We start from the raw sequence: 14409 nt of genomic DNA on the forward strand, positions 1-14409 counted from the left end.
CTGCTCCTCGTTGGGTTCGACACTCTTACTTATCGAAAGGACTACGATTGATCCCTTTCATTAGCACGTGGGGGTGGGCCCGCGCCGGGCAGGCTTGTCGCCTCCTCGCACACTTTCTGGACTACTTCCAATTTTTGTATTTTTTAAGTATTCCAAAATGGAGAAAATTTCCTACTGGAAAAGTTTTGGACTCTGTTTTCTTACCGAATCACATACCTATTCGTTTTCTGAGTGTGAACCAGGCTGATAAATATCCCTTAGGTATTCTTCCGGAGTTATGCTATTGATAATGTTGCTTTCAAAATTTATGGGAGTACTTGAGATATAATGCTTGATTCTCTGCCCATTTACAACTCTCGGACAATTACCTTCCGTGTTGTTGATCTTGATAGCATCGGAACGATATACTTCCTCAACAACATAGGGACCTTCCCATTTAGAGAGAAGCTTGCCTGCAAAGAATCTTAAACGAGAGTTATATAGCAAGACATAATCACCTACATTGAACGCACGCTTTTGTATCCTCTTATCATGCCACCTCTTAACCTTCTCTTTGAACAACTTGGCATTCTCATATGCCTGAGTTCTCCATTCATCAAGCGAGCTAATATCAAACAACCTCTTCTCACTGGCATGTTTGAAATCAAAGTTGAGCTCTTTGATTGCCCAGTAAGCTTTATGCTCTAGCTCAAGAGGTAAATGACATGCTTTACCGTACACCATTTTGTACGGAGACATGCCCATGGGATTCTTATAGGCAGTTCTATAAGCCCACAGTGCATCATCGAGCTTCTTAGACCAATTCTTTCTAGACCTGTTGACAATCTTTTGCAGAATAAGTTTAATCTCTCTATTGCTTAGCTCTACTTGACCACTGGACTGAGGGTGATAGGGAGACGCAATTCTATGGTTGACATCGTACTTAGCAAGCGTTTTACGAAAAGCACCATGAATGAAGTGTGAACCACCGTCGGTCATTAGATATCTAGGGACTCCAAATCTAAGGAAGGTAACTTCTTTCAGCATCCTGATAGAGGTGTTGTGATCAGCACTACTAGTGGGGATAGCTTCTACCCACTTAGTGACATAATCAACAACAACTAGGATATGAGTATACCCATTGGATTTTGGAAAAGGTCCCATATAATCAAAGCCCCAGACATCAAATGGTTCAATTACAAGTGAATAGTTCATAGGCATTTCCCGATGTTTACTAATATTACCTATTCTTTGACATTCGTCACAAGACAAGACAAACTTACGGGCATCCTTGAAGAGAGTGGGCCAATAGAAACCTGATTGCAATACCTTGTGCGCAGTTCTATCTCCCACATGGTGTCCTCCATTGGCCTCGGAGTGACACTTCTGTAGGATCTGTCCCTGTTCATATTCAGGTACACAACGTCTAATAACAACATCTACTCCTTCCTTATAAAGGTGAGGATCGTCCCAAAAGTAGTGTCTCAAGTCAAAGAAGAATTTCTTCTTTTGCTGGTACGTGAAACTAGGTGGTATGTATTTGGCAACGATATAGTTTGCATAATCAGCATACCACGGGGCACTACGTGAAGCATTGATGACATTCAATTGCTCATCGGGAAAGTTATCATCAATAGGTTGTGGGTCATCAAGAACGTTCTTCAACCTAGACAAGTTATCTGCTACTGGGTTATCAGCACACTTTCTGTCGACAACATGCAAATCAAATTCTTGTAGCAAGAGAACCCATCTGATAAGTCTAGGTTTAGCGTCCTTCTTCTCCATGAGGTACTTAATAGTAGCATGATCAGTGTGAACAGTGACTTTGGAATCAACTATGTAAGACCTAAACTTTTCACATGCAAACACGACTGCTAAAAATTCCTTCTCCGTAGTAGCATAGTTTCTCTGGGCACTATCTAGGGTTTTACTAGTGTAGTGAATAACATTCAACTTCTTATCGACTCTTTTCCCTAGAACAACACCAACAACATAATCACTAGCATCACACATGATCTCAAAAAGCAAGTTCCAATCAGGTGGTTGAACAACAGGTGCAGTTATCAAATCCCTCTTAAGTATTTCGAAGGCTTCCTCACAATCATCGTCAAAAACAAAAGGAATATCCTTTTGCAAGAGATTGGTAAGAGGCCTAGAAATCTTAGATAAGTCTTTAATGAACCTTCTATAGAAACCAGCATGACCAAGGAAACTTCTTATACCTTTGATATCTGTGGGGTATGGCATTTTCTCGATTGCATCAACCTTAGCCTTATCGACTTTAATGCCTATTCGGAAATTTTATGTCCTAAGACGATGCCTTCATTAACCATAAAGTGGCACTTCTCCCAATTCAAGACAAGATTGGTGTATTTACATCTCTATAAGACTCGATCAAGGTTGCTGAGGCAATCATCAAAGGAAGACCCGTAAACGGAGAAGTCATCCATGAAAACCTCAGCAATCTTTTCACAAAAGTCAGAGAATATAGCCATCATACATCTTTGAAAGGTGGCAGGTGCATTACATAAGCCAAAAGGCATACGTCTATAAGCAAAGGTACCGAAAGGGCAGGTGAAGGTGGTTTTCTCCTGATCAGATTGTGCAACTGGTATTTGCGAGAAACCAGAATAACCGTCTAGAAAGAAGAAATGTGTGTGTTTAGACAATCTTTCTAGCATTTGATCGATAAAAGGCACAGGGTAATATCTTTCCTAGTGGCTTTATTCAGTTTCCTAAAATCAATCACCATCCTATAGCCAGTAATAATCCTCTGTGGGATCAACTCATCCGTATCATTAGGGGAACCGGTAATGCCTCCTTGATACATCTGCAACGTATCTACTTTTCCAAACTCTTTTGCCCTTGTTTTGGACTATAATTTGCATGATTTGAATGGAACTAACCTGGACTGACGCTGTTTTCAGCAGAATTGCCTTGGTGTTATTTTTGTGTAGAAATCAAAGTTCTCCAAACGTCTTGAAAATTTACGGGGAGCAGTTTTGGAAAATATCAAAAATATCTGCGCCAAGTTCCACCTCAGGGGGTGGGCCAGTGGGCCACAAGCCCCTGCTCCGCCACCACCCCCTGGTGGTGGTGGGCAGGCTTGTGGGGCCCACACACACCTGCCGCCCCCAACTCCAGCTCTATAAGTTGTCTTTCATCCCAGAAAAAATAAAAAGAGAAGTTTTAGTCGCGTTTTCGATACGGAGGCGCCGCCACCTCATGTTCTTCATCTCGAGGGAAGATCTGGAGTCCGTCTTGGGCTCCGGAGAGGGGAAATCGTGGCCATCGTCATCATCAACCTTCTTCCCTCTCCAATTCCATGAAGCTCTTCGTCGTTCGTGAGTAATCTATTCGTAGGCTCGCTGGGCGGTGATGAGTAGGATGAGATCTATCATGTAATCGAGTTAGTTTTGATGGGGATTGATCCCTAGTATCCACTATGTTCTGAGATTTGATGTTGCTACTACTTTGCCATGCTTAATGCTTGTCACTAGGGCCCGAGTGCCATGATTTCAGATCTGAAATTATTATGTTGTCACCAATATATGTGTGTTTTAGATCCGATCTTGCAAGCTGTAGTTACCTACTATGTGTTATGATCCGGCAACCCCGGAGTGACAATAACCGGAACCACTCCCGGTGATGATCATAGTTTGAGGAGTTCATGTGTTCACCAAGTGCTAATGCGTTGGTCCGGTTCTTTATTAAAAGGAGAACCTTAATATCCCATAGTTTCCTTTTGGACCCCGCTGCCACGGGAGGTATGGACAATAGATGTCATGCAAGTTTTTTTCCCTAAGCACGTATGACGACACACGGAATGCATGTCTACATCACATTGACGAACGGGAGCTAGCCACATATCTCTCCGTGTTATAGCTGTTGCATGATGAATATCATCCAAACAAATCACCGACCCATTGCCTACGAGTTTGTCCTACCGCTGTTACTTGTCTTGCTCTGCTGCTACTACTGTTGCTACTGCTCTTACTTGTCTTGCTCTGCTGCTACTACTGTTGCTACTGCTCTTACTTGTCTTGCTCTGCTGCTACTGCTATTACTGTTGCTACTATTGTCGCTTGCTACTGTTGCTACTTGCTACTGCTATTCCTTGCCACTGCTATTGCTCGTTACACTACCGTTACTCGAATACTCTACCCTCGAAAACTGCTGCGAACCCACGCGCTGGTGGGCCATCAACAACATTCTTCCAGTTTCATTGCTGGGGAGTGCTTTCAGCATTCTTCTGGTGCCGTTGCAGGAGAAGGTTAGTTGTTATAAGCATTCGTCTAGTAACACTAGAGATTGCAGGATCAACACTTTTCTGGAGCCATTGCTAGGGAAGCACAACTGACGTCAGCATTTTTCTGGCGCCGTTGCCGGGGAGGTATTGCTATATTCTCTGAGTTACTTGGGATTTATATCTGCTGATCACTATGGAGAATCTGAAGGATTCGAAGACCAAAGTCTTGCCCTCCACTACGAGGGGAGGTAAGGAATTGCCATCTAGCTCTGCACTTGATTCACCTTCAGTTATGAGTAAGTTTGCGAGATCACCTCCTGCTAGAAATCTTGATATGTCGCATGTGCTTGATGATGCTTGTGATACTACTACTAGAGATGCTATGCTTGATACTATGCCTGATGATACTATGCTTGATACTGCTAGAGATGCTATGCTTGATACTATGCTTGATACTATGCTTGATACTGCTAGAGATGCTATGCCTGATACTGCTAGAGATGCTATGCTTGATACTGCTTGGCCTGATGATGCTAGAGATGCTATTTTGCCTCATGATGCTATGCTTGATACTGCTAGAGATGCTCCTTTGCCTGTTCCACTAGGAGTGTTCCTTGATGCTCATATTGCTAGAGTTACTGCCAATGCTCGTGATGCTTGTGAAACTGTCGATGCTATTGAGATAGAACCGATATGAATTTCCTGATATACCTGAGGGTTACGTTATGGAGGGAGAGATAGCTAGGATTTTCGTGCATGTAAGGATGCCTATGACGCTGAGAAATTAATTCTCAAGTGGAAGGAAAAATCTCGTGAAGTCAGGATGAAAAATGACCCAAAGTTTGCCACTTCGCCTATCTTTGTCACCAATAAGGATTATGAATTCTCTGTCGACCCTGAGATAATCTCTCTAGTCAAATCTGATCCTTTTCACGGTTATGAGTCTGAGATGGTCATAGCCCATCTTGCCAAACTATCCGAAATAGCCAACCTTTTCACTGATGAGGAGAAGATCCGCCACTACTATATCCTTAAGCTGTTTCCTTTCTCTTTAAAGGATGATGCTAAAGCCTGGTTCACCTCTCTTGCTCCTGGATGTGTGTGTAGTCCCCAGGAGACGGTCTATTACTTTTGTGAGAAATATTTCCCTGCCATAAGAAGCAAGCTGCCTTGCAGGAAATATACAACTTTGCTCAACTCCAAGAAGAGAGTCTTCCACAAGCTTGGGGGAGGCTCGTCCAGCTACAGAATGCTTTGCCTGATCACCCTCTCAAGAAGAACGAGATACTTGATATCCTCTATAATGGAATTACCGATGCCTCTAGAGACTACCTAGATAGTTGTGCCGGTTGTGTTTTTAGGGAACAAACTGTAGAACAAGCTGAGACCCTATTGAATAACCTCTTGATCAACGATAATGCTTGGACTATTCCCGAACCACCTCCTAAGCCAACTCCTAAGAAAAGAGGTATTCTATTCCTCAGTCTCGAAGATATGCAAGAAGCCAAGAAATCTATGCAAGAGAAAGGCATTAGATCTGAAGATGTCAAAAATCTACCACCTATCGAAGAGATCCATGGTCTCGATAACCCGATACAGGTAGTGGAAGTGAATTCTCTGCGTAGGTTTGATGAAAGTGATATTCCTTTTGATAAACCTGCTAGCCTATGCTTTGATGAATTTGACAACTTTGTTGCCGAACAACAAAGTTTCAATGATTATGTTAGCAGACATCTGGAACAAAGTACTCGTATGCTTAGCCATTTAAGTGCTTGTGTAGACAGAAATGTCAATGCTCTGAAGCTTCTGAGTAAACATGCCTCTATGATTACTACTCAGGTAGAACAAGTACTTAAAGCTCAGAATGACTTGCTCAATGAATTAAATGACAACTCTGTCACAGTCATTACTAGAGGAGGCAAAATGACTCAGAAACCTTTGTATCCTGAAGGTCATCCTAAGAGAATTGATCAAGATTCTCAAGAATCAATGCTGATACACCCAGTCATCCTAAGGAGAAGAAGAAGGATGATAGAAACCTGCACGCCAGTTCATTAAATACTATCACACCTGAAGAACCTAATGATATTTCTGCGTCTAATGCAGAAACACAATCAGTTGATGAACATGAACCTGGTGACAATGTGGACAATGAGGTTCATAATAATGCTCAACCTAGCCATGATGAGGATGTGGAGATTAAACCTACGGTTAATCCTGATAATCCACAACCTAAGAAGTACGACAAGAATGACTTTACTGCTAGGAAGCATGGTAAAGAGAGGGAGCCATGGGTTCAGAGACCTATGCCCTTTCCTCCTAAGCCATCCAAGAAAAAGGATGATGAGGATTTTGAGCGGTTCGTTGAGATGATAAGACCCGTCTTTCTGCAGATGCGGTTAACTGATATGCTCAAGATATCTCCGTATGCCAAGTACATGAAAGATATCGTGACTAATAAACGGAAGATACCAGATCTTGAGATCTCCACCATGCTTGCCAATTAAACTTTCAAAGGTGGAACTCCTAAGAAACTTGGTGATTCTGGAGTGCCCACTATACCTTGCTCTATTAAAGGAACCTACGTAAGACATGCCTTATGTGACCTTGGAGACAGTGTTAGTGTTATGCCACTCTCTCTTTATCGTAGACTTGAATTGGATAAGTTGACACCCACTGAAATTTCTCTGCAAATGTCCGACAAATCAACTGCTTTCCCTATCGGCATTTGCAAGGATGTGCCTGTTGTGGTTGCTAACACCACTATCTGAACATACTTTGTTATCTTGGATATTCCCGAGGACGATGCCATGGCTATCATCCTCGGAAGACCCTTTTTAAACACCGCAGGGGCGGTTATAGATTCCAACAAAGGCAATGTCACTTTCCATGTCGACGGTAATGACCACACAGTGCACTTTTCGAAGAAATGATATCCAGTACATTGCATCAATGCTATCGAAAAGACTTCATCGATTCTCATTGGGAGCTTTGAATGCCCTATTCCTCGTGTCAAGATGAAGTATGATTTGCTTGTTGGGGAGATGCATATCCCCATTGAGGTGACTTAGTGGCTATTCGAAAATTCTCCGTTCTCTCTTGCGATTCGAGAAGTTTTTGTCATAAGGACTTGATCAATCCCATTGATGGATTTCTTTCGATGACCATGAAATGGATGAATCAGAGAGTCACATACCTCTGTTTTGAGTTTTCTTTTTCTGTTGCTTAGAAGAAAAATAATAGAATTAGTTTAGTTTTTCCAGTTTTCTGTTTTAGCGTCCCGGAGAAAAATACCTCGAAAATAAAAGTTCTCCGATGGTCCTGAAAATTTAGTATGATTTTTTCTGGAATTTTTGAAAATTTCTGGGCCTGAGAGCTGGCCTGGCGGCCTGACCAGTGGGCCACAAGCCCTTGCTCCGCCACCACCCCCCTTGGTGCCATGGTGCAAGCTTGTGGGGCCCACAGGCACCCCCTCCACTCATTCCAGCTCCCATCCTCTTCTTCCACCTCCAGAAAAAATTGTTTCGCAGCTCAAACCCGTGTTCTTGCTCATTTGGCTGTGATTTTCGATCTCCTTGCTGAAGGCACCATTCTCCGAACCATTTTGGGGAAATTGCTCCTTGGTAAGCGACTCCTCCATTGGTCCAATTAGTTTTTGCTCTAGTGCTTTATCCTTCACGTATTCTTGCTACCTTGGTGACCCTGTTCTTGAGCTAGAAATGTTGATTTTAGCTGGTCCCAAGTCGTTTTAGCGCGTGATATGTTCTCTAGGCACTAGTAGGAGTAGTTGCTACAAGTTGGGTTAATCTTTATTCACTTTTCTTTCGAAGTCTCTAAAAATTTCAGAATTTTTCAGAGCTAGAAAAAGGAAGAGATGAGGAGGTTCTTGAGAGGCTCTTCAAGCCGTAACCACAAGGAGGATGAGAAGAATCACCCCAAGTACGCAGTCCCTCGAGTCACACAAGTTCGAGCGTGCGAGTGGCCAAGTGATGAATTTTTGCGCGCCCCAGGACTTTATGAAGACTTTCATTACTTGGTGGAGAACGCAGGTCTTACTGCGTTCGTTGAAGATAAGTGCCCACAATATATCCTCCTCACCAATATTTTCGTTCAAAACTTCAACTTTTATCTAAGGAAGAATCCTCCCATGGTTGAGTTCATGATATACGATGTCCCCCAGTGCATGACGCTGCAGGATTTTTGTTGGAATTATGCCCTAGAGGCAATGATAAATGTAGTTATTATTATAATTCCTGTATCAAGATAATCGTTTATTATCCATGCTATAATTGTATTGAATGAAGACTCATTTACATGTGTGGATACATAGACAAAACACCGTCCCTAGCAAGCCTCTAGTTGGCTAGCCAGTTGATCAAAGATAGTCAGTGTCTTCTGATTATGAACAAGGTGTTGTTGCTTGATAACTGGATCACGTCATTAGGAGAATCACGTGATGGACTAGACCCAAACTTATAGACGTAGCATGTTGATCGTGTCATTTTGTTGCTACTGTTTTCTGCGTGTCAAGTATTTATTCCTATGACCATGAGATCATATAACTCACTGACACCGGAGGAATACTTTGTGTGTATCAAACGTCGCAACGTAACTGGGTGACTATAAAGATGCTCTACAGGTATCTTCGAAGGTGTTGGTTGAGTTAGTATGTATCAAGACTGGGATTTGTCACTCCGTGTGACGGAGAGGTATCTCGGGGCCCACTCGGTAATACAACATCACACACAAGACTTGCAAGCAAAGTGACTTAGTGTAAGTTGCGGGATCTTGTATTACGGAACGAGTAAAGAGACTTGCCGGTAAACGAGATTGAAATAGGTATGCGGATACCGACGATCGAATCTCGGGCAAGTAACTTACCGAAGGACAAAGGGAATGACATACGGGATTATATGAATCCTTGGCACTGAGGTTCAAACGATAAGATCTTCGTAGAATATGTAGGATCCAATATGGGCATCCAGGTCCCGCTGTTGGATATTGACCGAGGAGTCTCTCGGGTCATGTCTACATAGTTCTCGAACCCGCAGGGTCTGCACACTTAAGGTTCGGCGTTGTTTTATGCGTATTTGAGTTATATGGTTGGTTACCGAATGTTGTTCGGAGTTCCGGATGAGATCACGGACATCACGAGGGTTTCCGGAATGGTCCAGAAACGAAGATTGATATATAGGATGACCTCATTTGATTACCGGAAGGTTTTCGGAGTTACCGGGAATGTACCGGGAATGACGAATGGGTTCCGGGAGTTCACCGGGGGGGGCCCCATGGACCTTAGGGGTGGCGCACCAGCCCTTAGTGGGCTGTTGGGACAGCCCAAGAGGGCCTATGCGCCAAGAGAAGAAAAATCAAAGAGGAAAGAAAGAAAAAAAAGGAAGGAGGTGGGAAGGGAAGGAAGGACTCCCACCAAACCAAGTCCAACTCGGTTTGGGGGGGGGGAGTCCTTCCCCCCCTTGGCTCGGCCGACCCCCTTGGGGCTCCTTGAGCCCCAAGGCAAGGCCCCCTCCCTCCCACCTATATATACGGAGGTTTTAGGGCTGATTTTACACGACTTTCTCACGGCAGCCCGACCACATACCTCCACGGTTTTTCCTCTAGATCGCGTTTCTGCGGAGCTCGGGCGGAGCCCTGCTAAGACAAGATCATCACCAACCTCCGGAGCGCCGTCACGCTGCCGGAGAACTCTTCTACCTCTCCGTCTCTCTTGCTGGATCAAGAAGGCCGAGATCATCATCGAGCTGTACGTGTGCTGAACGCGGAGGTGCCGTCCGTTCGGTACTAGATCGTGGGACTGATCAAGGGATTGTTCGCGGGGCGGATCGAGGGACGTGAGGACATTCCACTACATCAACCGCGGTCACTAACGCTTCTGCTGTACGGTCTACGAGGGTACGTAGATCACTCATCCCCTCTCGTAAATGGACATCACCATGATAGGTCTTCGTGCGCGTAGGAAAATTTTTGTTTCCCATGCGACGTTACCCAACAATTTTTGCAATGTATGCAAATTACCTTATGTTGGGGATATCCGTGACCCTCGTCCATGGGACTTGGAGGATTTCATTGGTTCTATTGCTGTTGGAGAGGAGAGAGGAGTGTCTCGCGCCAGAACTGCTAGCATACATTTTCCTGTGCTTCGGTACTTCTCACTATTTGTGGGAAAATGTTTGATTGGTCGTGGGGAGGCTGGATTACTTAGTTCTCTAGACCTTGCGGTTTTGCACGAAGGCCTTTATAATGATAAGACTTATAGCTTGGGCGCTATAGTAGCTCAACGGTTGAACCTGAACCGTTCTAAAGGTGTTGTCTATGGAGTATCTATGCTACCTGTCTTGCGAGACACTTTGAGATACCCATTAGACTAGGAGAGGAAGGAGAGATGCTTCTCCCTCAGAGATATCTGGATTATGACAGCATGGTTCGCCATGATTTTCTGGATAGAGATGCTAGTAGACGGATGATTTATAACCTGGTGTTTACTCAGGGTACTCGAGAGACTATTACTTTGCCTGCTCCTTCTTTGTTTGATCTTCATGCACGCACGTACACTATTATGCCCACGGACATCTATGCATATTGGGGCTTGGCCCAACCACAGGCGCCCGCGCCTGAGCCGCCAGTCGAGTACCAGGCGCCAGTTTATCAGTGGGAGCCAGAGGAGCTCACGCAGCAGTGGCATCCATAGTCTGCTCCGGAGTATCCTGGAGCTAGTTATTTCCCACCATGGGAGTAGACCAAGCTAGGCCAAAAGCCTAAGCTTGGGGGAGTACATGTTCTCACCGACTTTACATTCATGCTTATGCTTTCACTTTGTTAGCCGGTGTTTACACTTTGCCACTGTACTATGCATGCTAGTTTCTTTTTGTTTTCTTGTTTTCTTGTTTTGTGTCCTTTTGAGAAAACCCAAAAATATTTTTCTTTCTTCTTTTGCTTGTTGGGAGCTTTCCCGTGTAAATAGCTTTCTTTTTCTTTGTGTCAAGGTAGAAGATATTGGTTACAATGCTTAGTGGTTCTTACATGCTTACCTGTTTAGCTTTCAAAGAACCATATTATTTTGTCTTCTCCTTTGTGTTTGCCTGCAGATTCAGTTTAGTCCAATGCGCTTATTATCGTTTTCATCGTTCGATCATGCAAATGAAAGGCAAAAATGATGATATATGATGAAGTGACTGAGACTGAAAAGTTGGTATGAACTCCATTTATTTTGTTTTTGTAAATATGACTAGCTTGTCGACCCAGATTTAGCTTTGTTGTGAGAGAACCATGTTTGCAATGACAACTTAGAGATCATAGTTTCTGATGCCATGCTTATTTAGCTGAGAGCTTATAATGGTTTGTCTTGATTGCCAACATAGATTTTGAGATGACTATGATGTAGTATGATAGGATGGTATTCTCCTTTGAATGTTTCAAGTGGCTTGACTTGGCACATGTTCATGCATGTAGTTGAAACAAAATCAACATAGCCTCTATGATGTTCGTGTTCATGGTGATTTATATCATGTTCATGCTTGCATTCAATGTTAGTCAAACTCATTGCATCTTGATGACCGTTGTCGCTCTCTAGTTGGTCGCTTCCCAGTCTTTTGCTAGCCTTCACTTGTACTAAGCGGGAATGCTGCTTGTGCATCCACTTCCATAAACCCAAAAGTTTTTCCATGAGAGTCCACCATACCTACCTATTTGCGATATCTACCTGCCGTTCCAAGTAAATTTGCATGTGCCATTCTCTAAACCTTCAAGAAATGAATCTGTTTTGCATGCCCGAACCGCTCATGTGGTGACAAAGGGCTATTGGTATCTTCCATGCTAGGAGTGTTATCCTCGACATGTGTTTATTCACAGTCCTTCACGAGAAAAGGGGCCGGTATTTGGGATGCCCAGTTCCATGCTTAAATCAAAAACATAACTGTAAAACAAGACTCCCCCCGGATTGATGTTAGTATGGACGGTACCCGAGGATTCGGCTAGCCGTGGAGTGTGATTGATTGGTGGTGGGGGAGTTAAAACTTTACTTTTCTGTTTGGGAACCGCCTATAACATGAGTAGCATGGAAGATATTGAGAACTCTTGGTCATTGTGTTGACAATGAAAGCATGCCGCCCAAAATTATTATCTTTGTTTTCAAAGCTTGAGCTTTGGCACCTCTGCAAATCAATGCTTCCCTCTGCGAAGGGCCTGTCTATTTATTTTCCTGTTGAGTCATCCTCCTCTTATATAAGCACCAATTAGAGAGCACCTCTGCCATTTTTATGCTTTGCTTTTGATTGATATTGAGTATGACTATGACTGGATCTTCGTTGCTATGAATTACAATGTTTAGTCAGCCCTTGATCTTTGAAAGTGCTCTACATTTATGTTTTTCTGTCTCAAAAAGAGCTAGCGAGATACCACCTAATCATATTGCTTCATGCTTGTTTTGATTGAAGTGTTGGTATTTGAAACTCATTATTATTTGCTCGTTAGCTGATTATGCCATTGATATTAGTTTACCGTGAGACCTTTGTGTCATCTGCTTATGTGGTTAACTTGTGATCTTGCTGAAATTCTGGTTATGAGTTAGACATAGTTGCAACAACAAGATCAAACAGAGTTTGTCAAAGTTTTTCTTTCTCTCTTAGTTTGTCAACTGAGTTGCTTGAGGACAAGCAAGGTTTTAAGTTTGGGGGAGTTGACACGTCTCCAACGTATCTACTTTTACAAACTCTTTTGCCCTTGTTTTGGACTATAATTTGCATGATTTGAATGGAACTAACCTGGACTGACGCTGTTTTCAGCAGAATTGCCTTGGTGTTATTGTTGTGCAGAAATCAAAGTTCTCCAAACGTCCTGAAAATTTACGGGGAGCAGTTTTGGAAAATATCAAAAATATCTGCGCCAAGTTCCACCTCACGGGGTGGGCCAGTGGGCCACAAGCCCCTGCTCCGCCACCACCCCCTGGTGGCGGTGGGCAGGCTTGTGGGGCCCACAGGCACCTGCCGCCCCCAACTCCAGCTCTATAAGTTGTCTTTTGTCCTAGAAAAAATAAAAAGAGAAGTTTTCGTCACGTTTTCGATACGGAGGAGCCGCCACCTCATGTTCTTCATCTGGAGGGCAGATCTGGAGTCCGTCTTGGGCTCCGGAGAGGGGAAATCGTCGCCATCGTCATCATCAACCTTCTTTCCTCTCCAATTCCATGAAGCTCTTCGTCGTTCGTGAGTAATCTATTTGTAGGCTCGCTGGGTGGTGATGAGTAGGATGAGATCTATCATGTAATCGAGTTAGTTTTGATGGGGATTGATCCCTAGTATCCACTATGTTCTGAGATTTGATGTTGCTACTACTTTGCCATGCTTAATGCTTGTCACTAGGGCCCGAGTGCCATGATTTCAGATCTGAAATTATTATGTTGTCACCAATATATGTGTGTTTTAGATCCGATCTTGCAAGTTGTAGTTACCTACTATGTGTTATGATCCGGCAACCCCGGAGTGACAATAACCGGAACCACTCCCGGTGATGATCATAGTTTGAGGAGTTCATGTGTTCACCAAGTGCTAATGCGTTGGTCCGGTTCTTTATTAAAAGGAGAATCTTAATATCCCGTAGTTTCCTTTTGGACTCCGCTGCCACGGGAGGGATGGACAATAGATGTCATGCAAGTTCTTTTCCCTAAGCACGTATGACGACACACGGAATGCATGCCTACATCACATTGACGAACGGGAGCTAGCCACATATCTCTCCTTGTTATAGCTGTTGCATGATGAATATCATCCAAACAAATCACCGACCCATTGCCTACTAGTTTGTCCTACTGCTGTTACTTGTCTTGCTCTGCTGCTACTACTGTTGCTACTGCTATTACTTGTCTTGCTCTGCTGCTACTACTGTTGCTACTGTTGTTACTTGTCTTGCTCTGCTTCTGCTGCTACTACTGTTGCTACTACTGTCGCTTGCTACTGTTTCTACTTGCTACTACTGTCACTACTGCTGTTCTTTGCCACTGCTATTTCTCGTTACACTACCGTTACTCGCTACTTTGTTGTTACTACTGTGCTTGCAGATACTAATATTTCAGGTGTGGTTTAATCTGACAAATTTAGCTGCTCATACTTGAGAGTATACTCTCACCTCCCGTCGTGCAAACCAACAAATTGGGTCGAATACTCTACCCTCGA

The sequence above is a fragment of the Hordeum vulgare genome, chromosome 3H, assembly GCF_904849725.1.
Source record: "Hordeum vulgare subsp. vulgare chromosome 3H, MorexV3_pseudomolecules_assembly, whole genome shotgun sequence".
Taxonomy (NCBI): Eukaryota; Viridiplantae; Streptophyta; class Magnoliopsida; order Poales; family Poaceae; genus Hordeum; species Hordeum vulgare.